Source organism: Electrophorus electricus, chromosome 14, assembly GCF_041902795.1.
Source record: "Electrophorus electricus isolate QZ-2024a chromosome 14, ASM4190279v1, whole genome shotgun sequence".
Classification (NCBI taxonomy): domain Eukaryota; kingdom Metazoa; phylum Chordata; class Actinopteri; order Gymnotiformes; family Gymnotidae; genus Electrophorus; species Electrophorus electricus.
The window spans coordinates 5,943,058-5,962,500 of NC_137510.1; the positions used below are offsets into that span (position 1 = coordinate 5,943,058).

General features: G+C 42.3%; 1 protein-coding gene and 1 long non-coding RNA gene across 5 annotated transcripts in view; one reads left to right on the forward strand and one right to left on the reverse strand.

Annotated features, from left to right (window-relative positions):
* Positions 1 to 3,062: 3,062 nt before the first annotated feature.
* Positions 3,063 to 18,756, reverse strand: LOC113578459 (uncharacterized). The gene is made up of 4 exons (XR_003410747.3): positions 18,041 to 18,756; positions 10,476 to 10,570; positions 3,859 to 8,180; positions 3,063 to 3,766 (listed from the first exon to the last, which is right to left on the reverse strand). It is a non-coding gene; the product is annotated as an uncharacterized LOC113578459 (long non-coding RNA).
* The window catches only part of kcnc3b (potassium voltage-gated channel, Shaw-related subfamily, member 3b), a 77,895-nt gene continuing 66,709 nt past the window's right edge, over positions 8,258 to 19,443 (forward strand). For all 4 annotated transcript variants that reach the window (XM_081696961.1, XM_027011709.3, XM_027011710.3 and 1 more), the window contains exon 1: positions 8,258 to 8,821. The gene's annotated coding sequence lies outside the window, so the exon portion shown is untranslated. The remainder of the gene's footprint in view (positions 8,822 to 19,443) is intronic.

Here is a 19,443-nt window from a genome sequence, read left to right on the forward strand (position 1 = left end):
GAGGGGGAGTTCCTCTGGGGCGTTCCTAGAGCGGCCGGGGAAAGGAGGACCGTTAGGGGAGGTGGCACGTTCGGAACCGGGGTGGACGTGGTGTACCCCCCGCGTGTCTATTGGGGCCGAGGACGCGTTTACTCGGGCCTTTTGTGCATTTACAGGCGCTTCACATCTCGTGGAGCGTACTGGACTGCCTCGAGAGAGGCAGGGACTCTGCCTTTCTCCTTCTTTCGGAGAGGTCTCCCTGGCAGCCGGTTCCTAGCCCGCCTTGTGCTGGTTGGGCAGCGGTCATTGCTGTTCTGTGTCCATGTGTGCACGGCGGGCTGGGATTAGGAGGCTTGGGAAGCCCCGCCCCTAGGGAGGGTTTACTGCTACGGAAGGCTCCGCCCCCCGCGAGTCACGTGGCACGGCCCGCGGCGTGCAGGGGATTCACGGTTGTATAATTTGTAACCACGCCCCCCTGGGATCGCACACATCTGCACAGGGTTTATTACATGTTTGTCTGTCTATTTAAGCCGCTGTCAGTCTGCTCCCTGTTGGTCAACTACGTATGCGTTAATATCGCTCTCTGTGAACAATGCTGCAGCCGTAACGTTGGTTTGTGTAGTCACTTATTAATGTGTATGTGTTCTTTGTTTAATGTCAAGTGTGTAGTCATGATAATCCTAAGTGTTATGAGTGCCACCGTTGTCGTCTGTTAATAAACGTCATTCACAGTCGAGGGAGTTTCTGACTCCTGCTCCACGACCTGCGGCATTCGGGCTGACTACAATACATTAAGAAAAGAGAATGTTAATAATAGTAAATTGTGAAAAAATACAATAACTTATAAACATACATATACAAACACAAAAGGGCAACAAACAAGTAAATAGTGAAAATAATGGAAATATTAAAGAAAATTAAATGTAAATAAATGTTTTAGCTGTTTTTTAAAATCAATGACAGATGGAACCTGATGAATGTTCATTGGTAATCTTTTCCAGATCATTGGTGCCTAAAACATAAACCTGCCTGTTCACTCTTTTTAAATGACATAGGTTTCAGCTTTGGGGGACACTGCCTGTAATATATTTCTGAGCTGTTGTTTTGTACAAGTATTCTCTGGTTACCATCTTGTATGTTTGTTCCCTGGATTCACACTATTGCCTATTCCCTTATTGGATTTGTTAGCCTGTCATTTGTTTACTGGACATTGACATTTGCCTGTTCCTTGACTACAGCTTTGGATTAGCCCTGTATCTCATTAAATTCTGTCATACTGCATACAATTCCATTTCTGCTCATCAAATCTGACAGTGAGCAGGAATTATTGATGGGATATATATTTTGACTTGGCCCTATTGTTAAATGTTGTTTGACTGCTCTTTTTAAGGGTCACATTTAAACTAGAATCTGACACAACACAAAATATCACCTATATGTAACTCTGAGCAAACAGAAGGATGAAGCAAGTGCTGAGAAGAGTAAGATTTATTAAGAGCAAATTCATATTAATGTCATAAGTACGATCCAGGGTGGAATACTGGGAGAGTCTGATGAAACATGACAAACAAAAGAACAGTGGGGTATTCCAGAAAGCTGGTTTAACAAACTTTAAATTCAACTTTGAACTCCAACTTGACTAAATTTAGCAAGTCATATAAAAAGTTCTGATTAGCTGATCAGCAGCTAATCAAGATCAGTTAATTTTAAGTTGACCCTAACAGAAGCATATTCACGATTAACTATAAAAAGTGCTCAAAGGAGGGCCGATCAAAGGATTCACCATGGAAGTGAATGAGAAAAATAGTTTCAAACCACTGCATCTTGAAATATTAGTGTCTGCATATGTAGACTATTAGCATGTATTTAGATGCAAAAGTAATACATCAATGTCCACAAAGGAACAGGAGTCAGCATGGCAAAAAATTGCTGACCGACTTATTGCATTAGTCCAAATTAAATTATCAAACCTTTTACATGTCAAAATGATGTTTAATATGTCAGTTATAATATTTGTTTTGATTTTACACATGCTTTTACACATTTTTTATGATTTACTCAATTTCGGTGTAATCCACTTAGGTTCAGATGCACACGACAGCAAACTAAATTGAAATATAAGAATATAGTGCAATATAGTACAGTATAGTATAGTGAATTTTTGTACATAATTATGTAATTTTATTAATTGTAGCCTAGCTAAACATGGCTTACAGTTCATTCTGGCTCTGTAGCTAATAGGAAGGAGGCTGAGGCATGTAAAACAGGAAGGGTCCACCACCACAACCTTTCACATGCGCCAAAGAGCTGGCACTGTCCCAGAACAGTGGTGAGCCTTTAACTGATAGAATCCCTGGAGGAAGCTCATCAGAGCTGACAACCCCCAGGACACAAATGCCTGTGTTCAAGGCAGGTTCATTACATTTAATTTACATTATCTCCTTCCTAGTGCATGACCTGTGGAATGGTCCCTCCATCAATACAGTCTGAACACTTTATGTAATGCCATCTCTCCACAGTGATTGATGCCGGTGTTGCAGTAACTGAGCCTCCTGTGGTTGTATGTGATCTGAATATTACTAGATAATGCATGATGGGTTTGAATACCTTTCAATAAAACAATCAGTGTTGCAAGATGATGAAGAAACCATCTCCACTGATTCAGAGCAGGATGATACTGGAAGGCCTACAGAGGTACATGCTAAATTTAAAGCATGATATTGTAATTGTAATTGATCTGCCATGATAAAGTGTTTGTGACCTCTATCAGAATGTGACTGGCAGTTCCCAAATAGATGAAGACCCATCCACCTCTAGGGCTCAGCTTGGAACAATAAGAACATGTTCATCTGTTTCATCCACTATATGGAATATTTAGAACACATATTGCTAGTTGCTTGGCCTTAACACAGTTTTTTTTTTCCACTTTCATTCATGCTGCCTGTCAAGGAGCTACACAAGGTCTACCTGGAGAAACGACGTGAAAAGTGTGATCTTCAGATGGATCACACCAAGCTCCAAATCACAAAGACAAGGCTAGAAACTGGGTTGCATTGAACTGAGTACAATTTAAAGGTGGGTTTAGGTGCTGTGGGTGTATAAAAAAGAAATGTTATCTCACTAAATAATCATGACAATAAGAAAGAAATGAACTCCTTGCCATTTATGTTTTTATTTACAGGAAATATATGAATCATGAAACTGAACAGAAATTAAATCTTCTTAAATTCATATTCTTATTATAGGGCAGATTGGAGAAAGTGCAGGAAATAGTGATTGAAAATTGTGTCTGTGACTACTCTACCACCCTGTGGTCAGCTACATACAGGTAATGTTCTTCTCGTCACAGACTGCTCCTCCCCCGTATGTCACGTGGTACGGCCCGCCACGTGTAGGGGGTTCCACATGTACTGTGTTTATTTGTGTTGTAACCAGATAGTGTAGTGTATCATATTGTCCTCTAATCACACAGGGAGTTACAATGATTTAAAACAATGCAACACTTACACTGAATGTGAACAAGTCCTTAAATCATGGACAGAGCCTGGCCATTTGAAATCAACATTTGTAAGGATGTGGGTAGAATCGCATATGATCTTGAGAACAGTGACGACAGTGAATTGCAGTTACATTACAAAATGCTCATTTTTATTGAAGGTTTTAATGTTCACTGCCTATACATTAATGCTATGGAAGGATTTTCTGGTCACATAATCCCCTTCATTTCCTGAAAGTGCTGTAATGGGAATGTGGGTTCCATCCATGCAACCAATGAGCCTTGAAAATCCTGAAAGAGTAAATGGGGTAGAGGTATTTATGTATTACTTCCCAATTGTGTTTTCTCCTTTTCTTTTTTATTCTTTGTCAATAAATACAAACCTGTGATTTTGTGGACACGCCATGTTTGCATGAGTAACATAGGCCTAACCCCAGGTTAGGGTTAAGTAAACCTGTCAGAAAGCACTGACACTCACTTTCAGTTTCTGGAATAAAAAATATCTGCTTCTCGTGAACTCCAAGTTAACATAAATGGGTTATTCGCTTAACCTGCTTTCTGGAATACCCTCCAGGAACCGAAGGCTAAAAAACAAACACGCTAAAATCAAAACAAGCAGGTAAATGATGAAAATTAAAAATAAACCTAGGAACCTCATGGACTGAAGATACAGCGAGGGCAGGAGCCGGAGTGGAACAAAATACAGAAAGCTGGGCAAAGGCTGGAGCAGGAGCAGGCTTGAAGGCTGAAGGGGCAGTCACAGGAATGCTGTGGGGTGCAGCCAACGGTAGGTCCACCAGGTCAGGAGGTGTGGTGGTTGTAGGGAGAAGAGGCTACCTGGAAACCCGCAGTACCACGCTCTCAGTTCCCTACATCAGCTCCAGATATCGTATAAAAGTCAAGAGTTTGGGGGTCACAGCCCCTAGTGCACCAATTACCATGGGAACCACAGTACCCTCCACATCTTTTCTAGCTCTCCTTTCAGCCCTTGCTATTTCTCAATCTTCTCATGTTCCTTTTTCCTGATGTTATCACTTGGGATTGCCACATCTATCACTAGGGCCCTCTTCTGCTGTTTTTCTACCACCACGGTTGGTTATTCATTAACAATCTTGTCTGTCTGTATCTGGAAGTCCCACAGGATCTTAGCATGGTCATTTTCCACCACCTTTGGGGGTATATCCCGTTTAGAGCTTGGAACTTCCAGCCCGTATTTGGCACGGACATTTCTTATACTATGCTAGTCACTCGGTTATGGCATTCCATATATTCCCTGACTGTTAGCATCTTGCTTCCCACTGTTATGTGCTGGATTTTCTCAAGGGCATCTTTGCACAGTCTGTATCTGGGGTCCTGCCTAGTGTGGTAGATCCTGGCCTCTATTGATTTCCTATTCAGAGCTGGTTCCTGTGCTTCCATGATTAGTGCCTTTGTGCCGTCTTTCAATCCAGCCTTTTTTCAGCCATTGATAGGATTTCTCCATATCAGCCACTTAAATTAGCTGCCAGGGGTACATACCATGCAGGGTTTTTTCCTCCAATTATGGCTCCTGCTCCTCCTCATTTCCATCCTCCTCGGATGGATGGCACTTTATCACTTACTGCCATCATCCTGATGTACTCTTGGATCTTGATTGTTTCATCTTGGATTGTGGCTCTGACGCTCACTAGTCCTCCCCCCCGCCTTTTGCTTAGTGTATAGTCTCAGAGTGCTGGATTTAGAATGAAAACCTCACAATCTGTGATTGTGAGGAGTTTTCTTGTCTTCACGTCAGTGGCTTCTATAGTCTCCTTAGGCCATCTTATTACAGCGGGGCATCTGCTGACATGACTGGCAGAGCATAGGTGTTGATAGCCTGGGTTTTGTTTCTTCCTTTCAGCTGACTTCTCAAGACTTGCCTCATTCTTTGTAAGTATTTGACTATAGCTGCTTTTGTTGTGGCCTCTTCATGATTTTAATTGCCTATGGGATTCTAAGGTACTTATAGCTGCTCTCAACATCTGTTATGTTACCTTCTGGTAGTGTGATCACCTCTGTACTAGCTCTCTCATATACAATATATATATATATATATATATATATATATATGATTCTAGGGGAGTAACTGCAGTGTACTGTAGTAACAGATGTAGAGATATTCAAAATTGTAGCAAAGTACAGAGTTTCCAGAGAAACAGGACATTTCAGAGGTCCTTCATCAGCTTTGATTTTGAGAAGGAAAAAAAAAAATCATATATACATATCACAGTGCACCAAACACAGAGTCAAGCATAGTACAATTATCAGCAACATAAACCAGGAAACACAGGGTTTAAATAGACAGAATACTAATAGGAGCCACCTGGGGCTGATTACACAGGGGAGGGACAACAAAGCAGACACAGGTGGAAGGTGTGGCTAAATCGGAGCTCAGAACCAAAACAAACAGGAAGCACATGGCTAGACAAGAAACCAAAACATAAGAACACATGGCTGGGCGTCGCCGTGGGAACCATGACGCCAGAAGAGGGGCAAATGTGATGTTATAATCCAGACAAATTTGAAATTTTAGATTGTACTTTTGCAAGGCTAATCAAGTGATTAATTATCTAATCTATAATTAACTAAAATAATGCTGAGTGCTAAGTGTCTTATGCAAATTAGGTTAATCCATACCAATTATTTTAAATAAGTATCTTTATTGTTTAAATCTGCAAAGACCCCCAAATAAAAATGATCATCTCTGGCTGGGTCATTAGTAACAGCTATAATTCAATATTTGGGTGTGATTTGTTGCTGTTAAGAAGACACATACTGAAACTGAATCCATTTCTAATCCTCAGTCTAGCACTGAATAAAAACGGGATTCTCTTATGGGCCTGTTTTTTTTTTTGTTGTTGTTGTTGTTTTTTTGTTTTTTTTTACATACTGAAAGAAAACGAACTATCTGGAATAATATATTTGTCCTGAGCAAATAATTATCAGGCAAAATAGAATGCACTTTGATTTACACAAACATGGGGCTAAACCGGTTAGCGCTTAACTAGTCAGCTTCTAATTAGACTCATGCAATGAGGTCATTAAGTGTTATAAAGTATACCGGGCTCCACCATGGACCAGTCTTCCAAAGCAGAGGCAGTTGATTTGAATGGGAATTGCACTTCTTTGATGAATTCATACATTCAGACATATTTTAGTACTTCAGGAAAAATCCGATCATAGCCGATTATGCGCATTTCTACAGGGTGTGTGCTTAACGCTCAGTTCTGAACCTGTGCAAAGGGCGCCACCCAAGAGAATCATGGCTTTTTTTGAGTCACGTCACAAGTTAGCCTGCAATCTAGTGGGGTCCTCCCACCGTCGCCTCTCTTCTATGGAAAGCCAAAGTAGTCAATATTCACCTCAAACCAAACGTGTTTTGTTTATATAATGATGAAAAATGCAGCGTTTTGGAGTTATAGGCATATACAGGTAAACTGTGGGGTGGTGGGATGCGGAGGAGGGCAGCAATCGTTCAGTTATCAAACTTGAGTGAAGAACATTTTACAGACACATCATGGTAATGAAATAATTTCATTAAATCATCTTAAATTTTATGGGCTTGCCCATGTATCATTCAGTTCAAATGTACTTGCATAATACTTTTCACAACAGGTATTGTCACAAACCATCTTTAAAGAAATCACAGTCCAATTGCAAGGCAACAGTACTAAAGAAAAAGTAATTTCAGATCACGTGGAAGAAACTTTGAGAGCAACAAAGACTCAGATGATGAACCTGTCCTGTGGTAGACACTAGATAACAACAAGCAATACAAAAAAGCAATTTGAGTTATGAGCTAATTTTAGAAAATCTATAATATGATACAATAAATTGGAATGAATTAGTTACGATAGATGAAGACAGACAAGGTAAACTTAATCATTAAACAGAAGTATTAAGATTAATCAGACAAGAACAATGGGTAATGTGAGAGTATGACTGAGGTCATCTAAGAAGAGATTTAAGTAGATGATGGCTATGTGAAACTGCTGCAGTTAGAGTGCACCAAGGACACAGCAATCACCAAACCAGACAGAATAAACCAGATGATGGTCTAATTACTAAAATTTCCTCAGGATGGTGAGTGAATGATCATGCAGGTGAAGCTTTTGTTTTCAAACACAACAGGACTGTCTATGGCACATGCAGGTGACTCCATTTTGGTAGGAACTAACCTGACCAAGAAAACACACGTAGACAGCTCACGGAATGGGAGAGTAACAGAAAATCAAAAGAGGGCACACCAAACATTCTTTAAAAAACACAGATATTGTAATTATAAATTAATTATCAAGCAAATTAACACAAATTGGAAAATCCCAAAATAAATAAATGTGAACAATGGTTTATTAGCTGGTAATATCTGTAGTGAACTGGTCGGCTCTGACCTTGTATCTGAGCGACTGAACGAAGAATTTGTAATTCTACTGACTGTCAAAATCTGTCAGGTGGAGCTTATTATCTTATGCATTGCTTTTAATGCCATTGGAGGGACACAAACGTAACGTAAAAATGCCATATTCAAGGTTTGTTTGTTGTTGTTTTTTAAAAAACTAACATTTAAACGACTCAAATACAACCCAAAAAATGGCCCCAAAACTTCCAAACGCCGCTTTTATCTCCAGAGAATGTTGACTATCTGGCTTTCCATACTCTTCTTCGCTCCTCCGCCCACGCGTGACATCTGAGAGAGAGAGAGAGAGAGAGAGAGAGAGAGAGAGAGAGAGAGAGAGAGAGAGAGAGAGAGAGAGAGAGAGAAAAGCAAAGTATTGTTCCGTCAGGGAACGCAGAGGCAGACAAGAACGTGAATGTGTGAGTGCCAGCTGTGGACCTGTGTGCGTGGCGTCTGTCTGACTATACGTCTTCACTGAGACGTTGGAGGAGGATTCAAAACTGGGATTATATCTTGTCACCATAAACGCACTCTATGCGGGGAGGCGCAGACGCGCCAGGAGGAGCGGTTTGGCAATAAGCAGGGAGAGATTCGGGGAAGCTCGATATCGAAGAAAACATGCCAGCATTTTAACCGAGATTCCTTACGCTGCCTTCTGAGCAAGAATAAGGTGCATCACCAGTTAGCACCAGTGTGCCCTCGTTATTAGTGTTGCGGTGTTGGTGGTTATAGCCTTGTCCCAAAACCAGCATCTTCAGTATTTGCATTGTATAGAGCATTGAAAAAGATCGAATTTACACAACCGTGGATAAATCGGACATCTCATATATTTCACTCAAACAATACCAAAAAACGACGTTTGGTTTAATTTTCTGGGTTGATGTGCGTGTCGGTGAGCACGCACATACGATCCGAACTCGAACCCAAAGCAAGTAAGTATTCGGATAACTCCAGTGGTGTGTCTTTGTGTGCGTTTTCCGTGGTGAAACTGTTCACTGACATTATTACCTCTCCAAGCTCTGGCTGTACCTTTCCACTGAGAAGTGAGGCAGGCAAAAAACGTTACCTTTTACGTTGACTTCGTCAACATTCAACAAGTATTATTTTGTTTCTGTGGTCTTGTGGTGTCTTTGGTGTTTTCACGGCTATTGCTGCAGTAATTATCGCCCCAGAATGACCAGGCTTCACGTGAACTGTCATGGCACGTTACGCATCCTTGTTCACGCGAAACGAGCCTAGTTACATATATGTCGCACATACGTTGGAACTGACGGCACGGGCCTTTGTCAATGTGACCTCGCACACGGTCGAAAATCTGAGATATCTGTAATTGTACCGTTTTTTGTTTTTTGTTTTGTTTTTGTTTTTTTGTTTTTTTTTTTGTACAATTTGTCCTTGCAAAATTTTGGATGGTTTTGTGTGCGAATCCACTATGGCTAGCTATTGGCATATCTGTAGCGGAAGGATGAGTAAGCCGACGGAGAAGGGAGGGCAGAAATGGAGGAACGAAATGCTAAAAATATTTAAAGTAAAAGTGATATGAGGGGGTACAGAAGATGGTCTTCTATCTATCTAAAACTGCGGTGAAATTTGGATTATTTCTACATCTACATGAGCACACTGCAGTTACCTGAAATCTTTGGATTTGTGTGTGTGTGTGTGTGTGTGTGTGTGTGTGTGTGTGTGTGTGTGTGTGTGAGAGAGAGAGAGAGAGAGAGAGAGAGAGAGAGAGAGAGAGAGAAAGAAATAGCAAGTTAAAGGTGTGTGATTTGGGGCAATAAAGGAGGAGAGTTGAGGTTTTGGGCAGAGAGAAATGTGTAAATAATTTAAAAGCTGAACTCTCTGTCCAGGTAGGCAGTTTGAGTGCTCCAAACTCCGCATCCCATCCTCTTTTCATCTATAAATTATAATCTTTTTAATATCACTCTTTTACTGCTGCTGTTTGTGTTCTTATGCTACCATCTGTCAGTGTACTAGCCTTGTGTTGTATGGTGGTTTGGGGTATCGAAAGCTATTCAGGTACACTGCAGAGTATTCTGTATTTTCCTTCTTTATACACACTCAGGGTGGATGTTGCCACAAAGATGTAGGCCTGCCCCTCACACAATTTCCACCTGTGATCTTGATTAAAAAAAAACAAAAAAAAACAGTCAAAACTGATCTCATATCAGTGTGAAACAGCAACCTCCATCAAAGCCATTTGATTACTCTGTATCCTGTACATTTTGCTTACTAGCATAGTCAGTCCATTAGCACAGGATCACTTCAAGTTCTTATAAAAACTGCTGATTCTTTTTGCAGCTACACTGGTGCTCCAGCAGGGTGATAAGCTCTTAATGTGACTTTTCTGAGAAAACGCATAGTCAGTAGCAAGTGTCCGCCCAATCCAGAAGCAGTTCATACATTTTATGTGCTCCTCGGGACTTTGGTGAGAAATTTAAATGATTGATGATCATCAGTGGACGCAGTTGGTGCTATCAGATTGGCTGTTAGGATTGCCAGGCCTACAGCAGAGTGAGTCCCACTAAGCACAGATGGAAATTTTGCTCCTGAAATTTTAGTGTTGTATATTTTTGTATTACTTACCTTAGTCTTTCATTCTTTCATTCTCCCCCCACACCATCCAGAGTATGCAGCTTTCTTCCTAAACAGCTTCCAGCTCCAAAGAAGGTCTTCTTTCACTATTTTAGATTTAGAGAGAATACATTACATAGGGCCCATGTAGGGTTTTAAGGATTGTATGAAAGGATCGCTAATCTGATGATTTAAGACAATTGTGGCTTTCATACAGATTGATGTGGTCATTAATCAGTGTGATTTCTAGGATGTTCTGATACTTGAGGACATTTATACATAGCTTCAAGCCAGGATTGCAGTCATGCTGTTACAGTACTGGACTTCGCCATGGTTAAAGATAACTGTGTCTGTGGTTAAATGTAAATCTCAGTAACTGTGTTTTTAGTGGTTTGTTGCACAGTACCCTGATTTCTACCCTGCCCTGAAGTATTTGCTTAGTGCTGTACTTGGTACAGTACAATATTATGTCCTGCAACTATTTACTACATTTATTTTTTGACATGAACTAGAAAAGCCAGACTGGTGCTCAAATGTAGACTGTCAAACTTGAACTGGCATGTTTCTATTTACATTTTTGTTTCTTGTTTGTTTGTTTTTCAGTTTAATTGAGGCAAGATTCTTCTCTATCACATGACACTTGGGACCCCCACAGCATCTGTGGGTGCCGCATGCCAAGCTTGGCTTTCCTGATGAAAGCACAAGGTTTTCTCTGTGAGACACACCCGATAGATAGATGGAACTCGATATATCTAACACCAGAAACAGTTCTTACATGATTTTCTTGTGAGAAATACAAATAGTGCAAAATTAAAAAAAATACAAATTTCTTTTTTTTCAGAATTAGCAGAAGTGCATTGTGTAGACTGTTCAACCTAAGACCCTCCACAGTGACATAGTGGTACAGGATTTCCTGTTATCCTACATTAAAAGTATCCTCACCTATTTGTTGTTTATTACTAATGACGAGAAAAATTGTGGTTTATGAGAATTCTGGCAACCACCAGCCACTTTCGTCAACATATGCTCCATTGAATTGATGTCACAAAAGCTTTAAAGCTCGCCACATGGATGACTTGTTTGAGAAAACTGAAGTTTGCCTGAGCTCCAACTGGGCTTATATCTGCTGGTAAAGCTGGTTAACTAATGAAAATGTTTGACCCCCTGCATTCCTTTTTGAATTCAGAAGGATGTTGCAACGAGATAGTTGTGGTCTGGTGATGCAGTTTTCCTCTCACGCGAAGTGTACGTTCATTGTTATGGTTCAGGTGAGCACATGCACAAAATGGGGAGATCATGAGTTCAGTGCTTCTACCTCCAATCAGTAAAGACCCTACTAGTGTTGGAGAAAAAGATCAGTTATCCACAGTCTGAGCCTAGTTGTTAACAGCTCATCATAACAGCTCTGACAAAGTAATTGTTTGATTCCCAGAGTGAATTGAAAAAGACTCAATGTTGAATCCAGGTGAGACCTTGCTGAATATTGAACAGGACTTATCATACAACACTGGGTTGGGAAACATCTGCACAATTGTGCAGGTTCTAGGCAGAACCTCATTCTGGGAGCTGACTGGCTTGCAGGTGTCTGACTCGCTGAGAAAAAAAAAAACACCTGAAGGAACAAGGATCTGTTGAGCATTTGTAACCCAGCCAGGTATATTGTCCAATACTGTGTTAAGAACATGCAGAACATGAGCCCATCTGGGAGCGACAGGTAGATGGAAGTGTAATAGGTTGTACACTGCCATGCTGGGTGGCGGCAGTGTTAATATGATCTCTCTCCTGCTCCTTCTCATTCTCGTTCTATCTCTTGCTCTCTCTCTCTCTCTCTCTCTCTCTCTCTCTCTCTCTCTCTCTCTCTCTCTCTCTCTCTGTCTCTGGCTAGACTCACTGTGCTGTAATTACTGATAACCTAATGAAGACCTAGAAGGCATAGAAGCTTGAGAGACAGGTGGAAAAAGGGTTACAGGCACTGTAAGATCAAATTCTCTCATCTTTTAGATTCTTTTCTGTTTGCCTTTCCTATAATACCACACAATGCAGACTCCAGATTTATATGGGCTTAGATGTCCCACTTTGTCCCTCTGTCTTCCTCGCTGTTTAAAACTAAAGGTCTTGAAACAGTAGCCAAAGGACTTGCATGTTTGCACTGGAAAAAAAATCAATTTTCATACCCTTTCCACAGCTACACAACTACGCACTCACACAAGCACAGCATGATTACAACCATAAATCCAACTACCTGAGAACAGAACTATTTTCATTTCTCAGTGACTGAACAGGTGTGTCCCACACATACAACATACAGGAACAGGTTACTTCCTCAGAAAATAAGGTGGCTTTCTAAAACCAGCCGTTAGATGATCTCTATGTCCACCTGTGTGGGTGTTAGGTGATCTCTCATGCCACATCATTCATGAGAGGAATTCAGCTCTTCTTCAGTATAACATCACTGAGCGTTTTTAATTTCTGAGTAAAAATATTGGCCTGCGTTTGTCTGGCTTTCCAAAATAAGAATAATGTTCCTCTTTGTTTACCTTTGGAATCTGAATGAGCAGTTGTATATGAACAGAAAAGATCTGGATGAAATTCATGCCCCTTTTAATTATTAGACTAAATATAATGTAGCAGGTGAAGTATTAGCCATGTATTTTTGGCTACATTATAAAGTTGTGTAAATACAACCCACAGGCTTCAACTTTACAGAGCTAGCTAGCTGTATTGAGGTTGTAACAAATCCTTTGTAGTCATTACATTACAGTAGCTAATTTTCCAACTTGCCCACCATTGCAGAGCTATCCCTGCACAGAAAAAGCCCAGAGCTCAGTTTACGTCCCTCAATCGAACGCCATAAAAGTCGATTCGCTGCTGTAGCTGGTGATTGGAAACTGCATTCGATTAACTGTTTGCTTTGTTTGATTGTTTGTTTGTTTTGTTTGTATATTTGTTTGCTTTTGTACCGAATTCTCCGTTACTCCACTCTCCCCCTGGTGACCCACAGCACACACTGCTGTGTGAAGTTTGAGCTGATTTTGCACTTCTGATTCAGCTTAAGAGCCACAGTCCTGATGGTTTACTTAAGAACTCCCTTTAAACTGCTGAGCAGTAGCACTGTGGATTTAGATCTGAATAGCACAGTCCTTAAACTTTAAAGATGAACTATTTGGGATTATCCTGTTTAAATTTGGTTTAAAAATGGCAACCATTTATTACTGTGGATTTACTATTTATAGAAAAGGTAGAGTCTGGAAGCAGAACCATACATAGTGCACCTTTGCTGATGCTATGGAATAAGTGTGAATAGTACTGATTTATTAAAGGTTGCCAGTTAACTCCCAGAGTAAAACTCAACACAAGTGGACAGTTACCAACAGGATCTGTTTATTGCAGTCTGAGGCAGTGGCCCCTGCAAACACAGTGATGCAAGGATGGTCTCTACCTTCTGCATAAAACATCTCTACCTCTACGCTCTCTCTCTCTCTCTCTCTCTCTCTCTCTCTCTCTCTCTCTCTCTCTCTCTCACTCTCAGCCACTTTCTCCTTCAGTTCCCCTAGGTCACCGGCATGTCACTGCTTGGCTCCAGTCATCCACTCAAAAGGCGTGGTGTTTGGTACTTGCGTGGATGTGTGGCGAGCAGTATGGGCCAGCTGTGTGCTAAGGCCCATGTCGGCCCATGTCTGCAGCCTCACGTAACCCTGCCGCTCATGCCCATTTATATAGATGCTATAGAGGCAAAGCGTCGGCTGGAGGCCAGATTTCCAGGCTTTGGAATCGCCTGGATGTATTGCATGGAAATGTATTGCAAGGGAATTATTGATTAAAAATGAGTGATCATTGAATACATCTTTTTCTTGGTGTAAAGCACATAATCAACCAAATGGGAAGGTTGGGGTGCATTCATTGCTGTCAGGACTGCAAGAACTAACAATCAGACCTACTCCCCTCATATCCGCTCCTGTACAGAATGTGTATGTCTCACTGATCTCTGAATACATACAAAGCACAATACGTACAAATGATATTCAGTGTAAAGCCAGATAAACACCTGGAACCAGACACACACACACACACACACACACACATATACATGCCCTTACACTGCTCCTCTCCTCTTGGTATACTTGCCCTATTGTGTTGCAGGCCTGTGATATCAAAGTAGAGGGGATTTCTGTGCTGTAGGAGAGTGCGCCTGGCTTATTCACAGTTCCAGCAGTTTATAAATACATGCTGTGGCCTGCAGGGAGACACACTCATTAGGCATTATCATTAGGTGTCAGCGGGCTTGCTTTCTTCCTTTTTTGTTTATTCTATTTAGATCTTTCCACTGACCTCCTCGCTCTCTCACTCCCTCTCTCTCTCTCTCTCTCTCTCTCTCTCTCTCTCTCTCTCTCTCTGTATTAGTGTGTGTGTGTGTATTTTCCCTTGTTCTCAGCACATATGAGCATGCTCAGTCTATTATCACCTGCTGCTCATTCTGCATGACTGGCTCTGTTTCACTGAAGGGGCTGGCAGAGAGATGGAGGAGAAGTGAGCAGAACGAATTCAAGGATTCTGGGAAAAAGATCAGCGAGAAAAGCAGATATGTGTGTGTGTGTGTGAGCAAGAGACAATGGTGCATGTATGAAGTGTGTGTTGGGGTGTGGAGAGGGGGATGGGGTATAGGAAGGAGGCAGCCTTGTAGAGGGAGAGAGAGGACAGTGTTGTCACTGCATAGAAGGGGGAGGTGACTGCAGTATTTTGCTGCATCCCTGCACTGCCATCTTCCACCACCTGGTGGCGCCTCCGCTCATGAGAGGGAGAGAACTGGGGGGGGGGGGTGGCAAGTGTAGAGCAAGAAAAAAATGGAAAGGCCAGTCCAAACGCTGTGTGCTGGACTGCGAGAAGCTGTTCCCCTGCACAGATCCCCCCTCTCTCCCCATCGTTCTCAATCTTGACTCTTGTTTCTCCATCGTTCTTACTCTCAGACCTGTATTGCATTTCTTACCATGCAGAGATCTATATATACTCCTCCTCCTCCTAGCGTTGCTTTCTTCTGCAGTCTTCTTCCTCTCCTTTGATCTCTCCTTGCTTCCACATCCGTCACACTGCACGCGCAAATTCCTGCTCCTCTCCCCATCTTTCACCTTCCTCCTCCTCCTCCTCCTCCCCCTTGCCCCCACAGCCTGGTGTTTCACGTCATCTCTCCGCCTTATCCTGCTTTTTCCTGCACTCCCTCCATCCCACCTCTTTCTCCTCTCTCTCTCTCTTTCTCATCCCTTTCTCATTCTCTCTCTTTCTTTTCTGCTATCTCTCACACACTGTGTTTTGGATGGGTTTTGTAAATTTGCCAACTACAGGAGCATAATCGACTCAGTCAGCAATCCTCCATTCTCCCTCCCCTCTCTCTTTCTCCACCCCTTTTTACATCATTCTCTCCCTCCCTCTCTCCCTCCCTCTCTCCCTCCCTCCCTCCTCCTCCTCTCTGCTGGTATGGTTCTCTGCCTTTCTCTCGAGAGCTGTAACTCCCTCCCTCTTCCACCTCACTTGCTGCAGTGTTTTTGCTAATATATATTAGTCTCACTGCAGTTGCTTCTCTCTCTCTCTCTCTCTCTCTCTGTCTCTCTCTGTGTCTCTGTGTGTAATTTTTTGTTCTGTAATAACTGACACACACACACACACACACACAATATGCACATGCTCAGTGGACCCACATGTACAGTGGAATGGCAGTGGACATGGTAAATGTCGTTTGAGCTGAAAATGCAAGCTAATTAAACCCCCCTTACTCTCTCTGTCTTGCTCTACTCATTCATATCCCCACTCTTCTGTGTTGCTACCTGTATTCATTCTTCTCTCACCTAGACACCTCCACACACAAATATACACACTCCTTTCTCCATGCAACGCACACACTCACTCACTCATCATAACTGCCGAGCTGAGTGTCAGAACATGTACATTCACACGCACACACACACACACATTCACTTGACTCTGTGGTTTAAAACATGGCTGTAGCTTCTACTCTGCTGAAAATGTTTTTAAGTTTAATATTTTTAAAATGTTTTAAGCAGCTGAATATGTAGCTGAAGGTGTAATTTTCTTTGCCTAATGCTGCATCTGTAATTTAAACATATGCTCATGTAATAGACTTTCCAGATCTAAATAATACAGAAGATATTTTACAATTGTCTTTGTTTACTGCTTGTATACATTGGGACTGCAAGGTGCAAAGGTCTACTTTAACTTGTCATGTAAAAGTACTGTACCATAAGTACATGTGTAAATGTGAAGTTTGGAAAGTGAAAATGGCTGCAAACCGCCAGTTTTTGTTTTGACGCACCAAGAATGGGACAAGTGGTGAAAAGTTCTGTCAAACTTTGCTGTTTTTGAACTCTTTTGTTTTTCTCTTTCTCTCTCTTTTTTCCCTCCATAATGTGTGTATTGAAAAGAGTAGTCGCTATCCAAGGTGCTGAAACCAGATTCCAGTCTCTGGTACATACCAAAGCCAGTTTTTAACGGTCCAGTTCTACCATTCTATCATCCAAGCACTGTTATACTATCACACCAAAAGCATTGGTCCTGTTGCTATGACAGCAACTCTTTAATTTATCATATAGTGGTTGTTTTTTTTGTTTTTTTTGGCTTCAATTTTCATCCTGTAGGCACTGGATAATTTCAGCTGTCCTTAATAACCTTGTCCATTCACAACCTTCATTATGTTCTCAAGCTTTTTGGTTGCTCTGGGTACTTATAGGCATGTTTAATGAGCTTTTACAAACTGCTGTGACTGTGGAGGTTATCAAAGTCCTATCAAAACCCTTGCAGTCTTTGCTTAAGATCGTAAAACTCTTGCTTAAGAGAATGCTGAGATTATAATCATTACACTACAGAGTGAAACTTGGGTGAACAGTGTATATCAGATGTATGCTACACACATATATACAGCTATTCACAGCACTGTAAGCGGAATCCATCTTCTAACGTAACATAGTTATGAGCAAATCAATTGAGTAAATATCAGTGCCCTTACACATCTGCAGTAAAAACTCCTGAAGTCCTGATTTGTTTAATTGCATTGCTCGGTGTCCTGTGCAAACAGTCATCTGAAAGTCACAGCTGCATTCAGATCAGTATGATCATCAAGAATAAAACGTCTGCACTCAGGCCATGCAATCAAGTATGACTGAAATCTGTTTTACATACAGAGTCCAAACATAACCAGTTATCTGTACACTACTGCTGATCTATGGTGTGATTTACAAGCAGAACTTGGATTTCAGCATAGCTGTCCAAAAATCTTTTCTATGCAACAGTCTTACTGGCTAAATAAACATTAGTCCAGTACATGGATCTGTGTTACTCCAGAGTTAGATATAAACAAGTACACAACCACTGCATTGAGACCAGGTTGCAATCAGAAGGGCTATGCAGATCCCAAAGCTTTGTGCTGAGAGTACAAGCCCTCACTTTAACATGGCTGTTCTGGAGTCAGTTACACCAGTGACTCACTCCTCTATGTTGCCCTGTCACTCCGCACACATTTACGGGTCATGCTGAGACATATTTCGGTATGGTACAGTTGACTGCAGTCCTACCTGAGCTGTGCTCTCATCTCATGCTGGCAAACGGCTCCTTGTCCTGGGGCCCACGTAGAGGTCTCCCGCGTGACTCTGCGTGGAGTTTTGCAAACTTTTGATGCAGGCCCTGGGGCATATAGGGTTGAGTAGCATCTCAAAGATGATGAGACAGAGCAGAGGGGAAGTCAGGGGATGGGGAGACCAAAAGAGTGAAATAACTGAACATTACATAAAAGGGTGGGATGGATCGGGAGGCAGGAGCGAGGTGGAGGGGGCAGGAGAGGGAAGGGGCAAGCCGGAAGTGAATAATGGATGGATGGAGAAGCGCTGCAAAGAGAGGGAGAGAGGGTGAAAGAGGTGCAGGGGGTGAACATGAGTTGTTTCAGTGAAACGTGAGTCCTGAATGCGGAATCTGAGCATAAGCGGAGGAGAAAGTGAAGGAGAGGGAGGGAGCCAAAGAGAGAGCAGGGGTGAGGGAGGGGAGAGGAACAGAGGGGAGGGAGGGATGGAGAGAAACCGGGAAGAAGTGGCGTACTTATTACTCTTGAGTGTGGGAAAACAGCAAGCCCGGAGGTATCAGAGCCAGTGGCTGTGCGTACCTGTGACCGAAAGAGAGGGAGAGAGACCGAGGGGAGGGAAGCGGGAGGGAGCAAAGGACAAAATGGGAACTCCAGTCCAGCATCTTACTGCAGCAAAAGAAGCTCATTCGCTCCACTCTCACTCCCTCCCTCCACTCCCTGTTCTGTGCTCAGTGATGCTCAGGTTGTACGGCTCTACTGCTGCGTGTGCATGCTGAACCTTACTCGCCCTCTCTCTCTCTCTCTCTCTCTCTCTCTCTCTCCCCCTGTCCCTACTTAGTTGATCAGTAGACAGACAGAGGCTGCGCACCAGAGCTGGCTGCACTAATTTACTGAATGACGCTGTAATTCTGTAACAGGACAATGGACAGTCAGCACTGCCCATGCTTTATGCAGCCTGCACAGTGATGCGTGTGTGCCAGACAGGCACGCAACATTATTGCCCAGTGCCGAGTTAACCTCTTCTCTGTGTCTGCGTGTAAGTGTTATTTCAGCACTGTGGGTGTGAACTTAGTGCTGGCCAATTCTACCATGCAGAGCCCTTTGTCTTGAGAGGACCCACAGGTTGTAATGGTGCTACATAACTTTGCAGTCATGGAGTCTGGACTCTTTACCACCAGTGTAGCAGAGATGTGGTCCTGCCTGTGTTAGCACAGTGTTTAAGATTCAGGGCTATTTGCGCTGCAGTGTCGGTCTGTGAGCCGCTGATGTCACTGCAGATCTGTACAGTTAGCACTGCTCCCTGCTTCAAGATCGGCAACTGTGGGTTACTGCTACTGCTTGCATGGTCTGTTACAGCCTGTTACAATACAGCAACAGAGTGCGCATGACATTTAATTACTG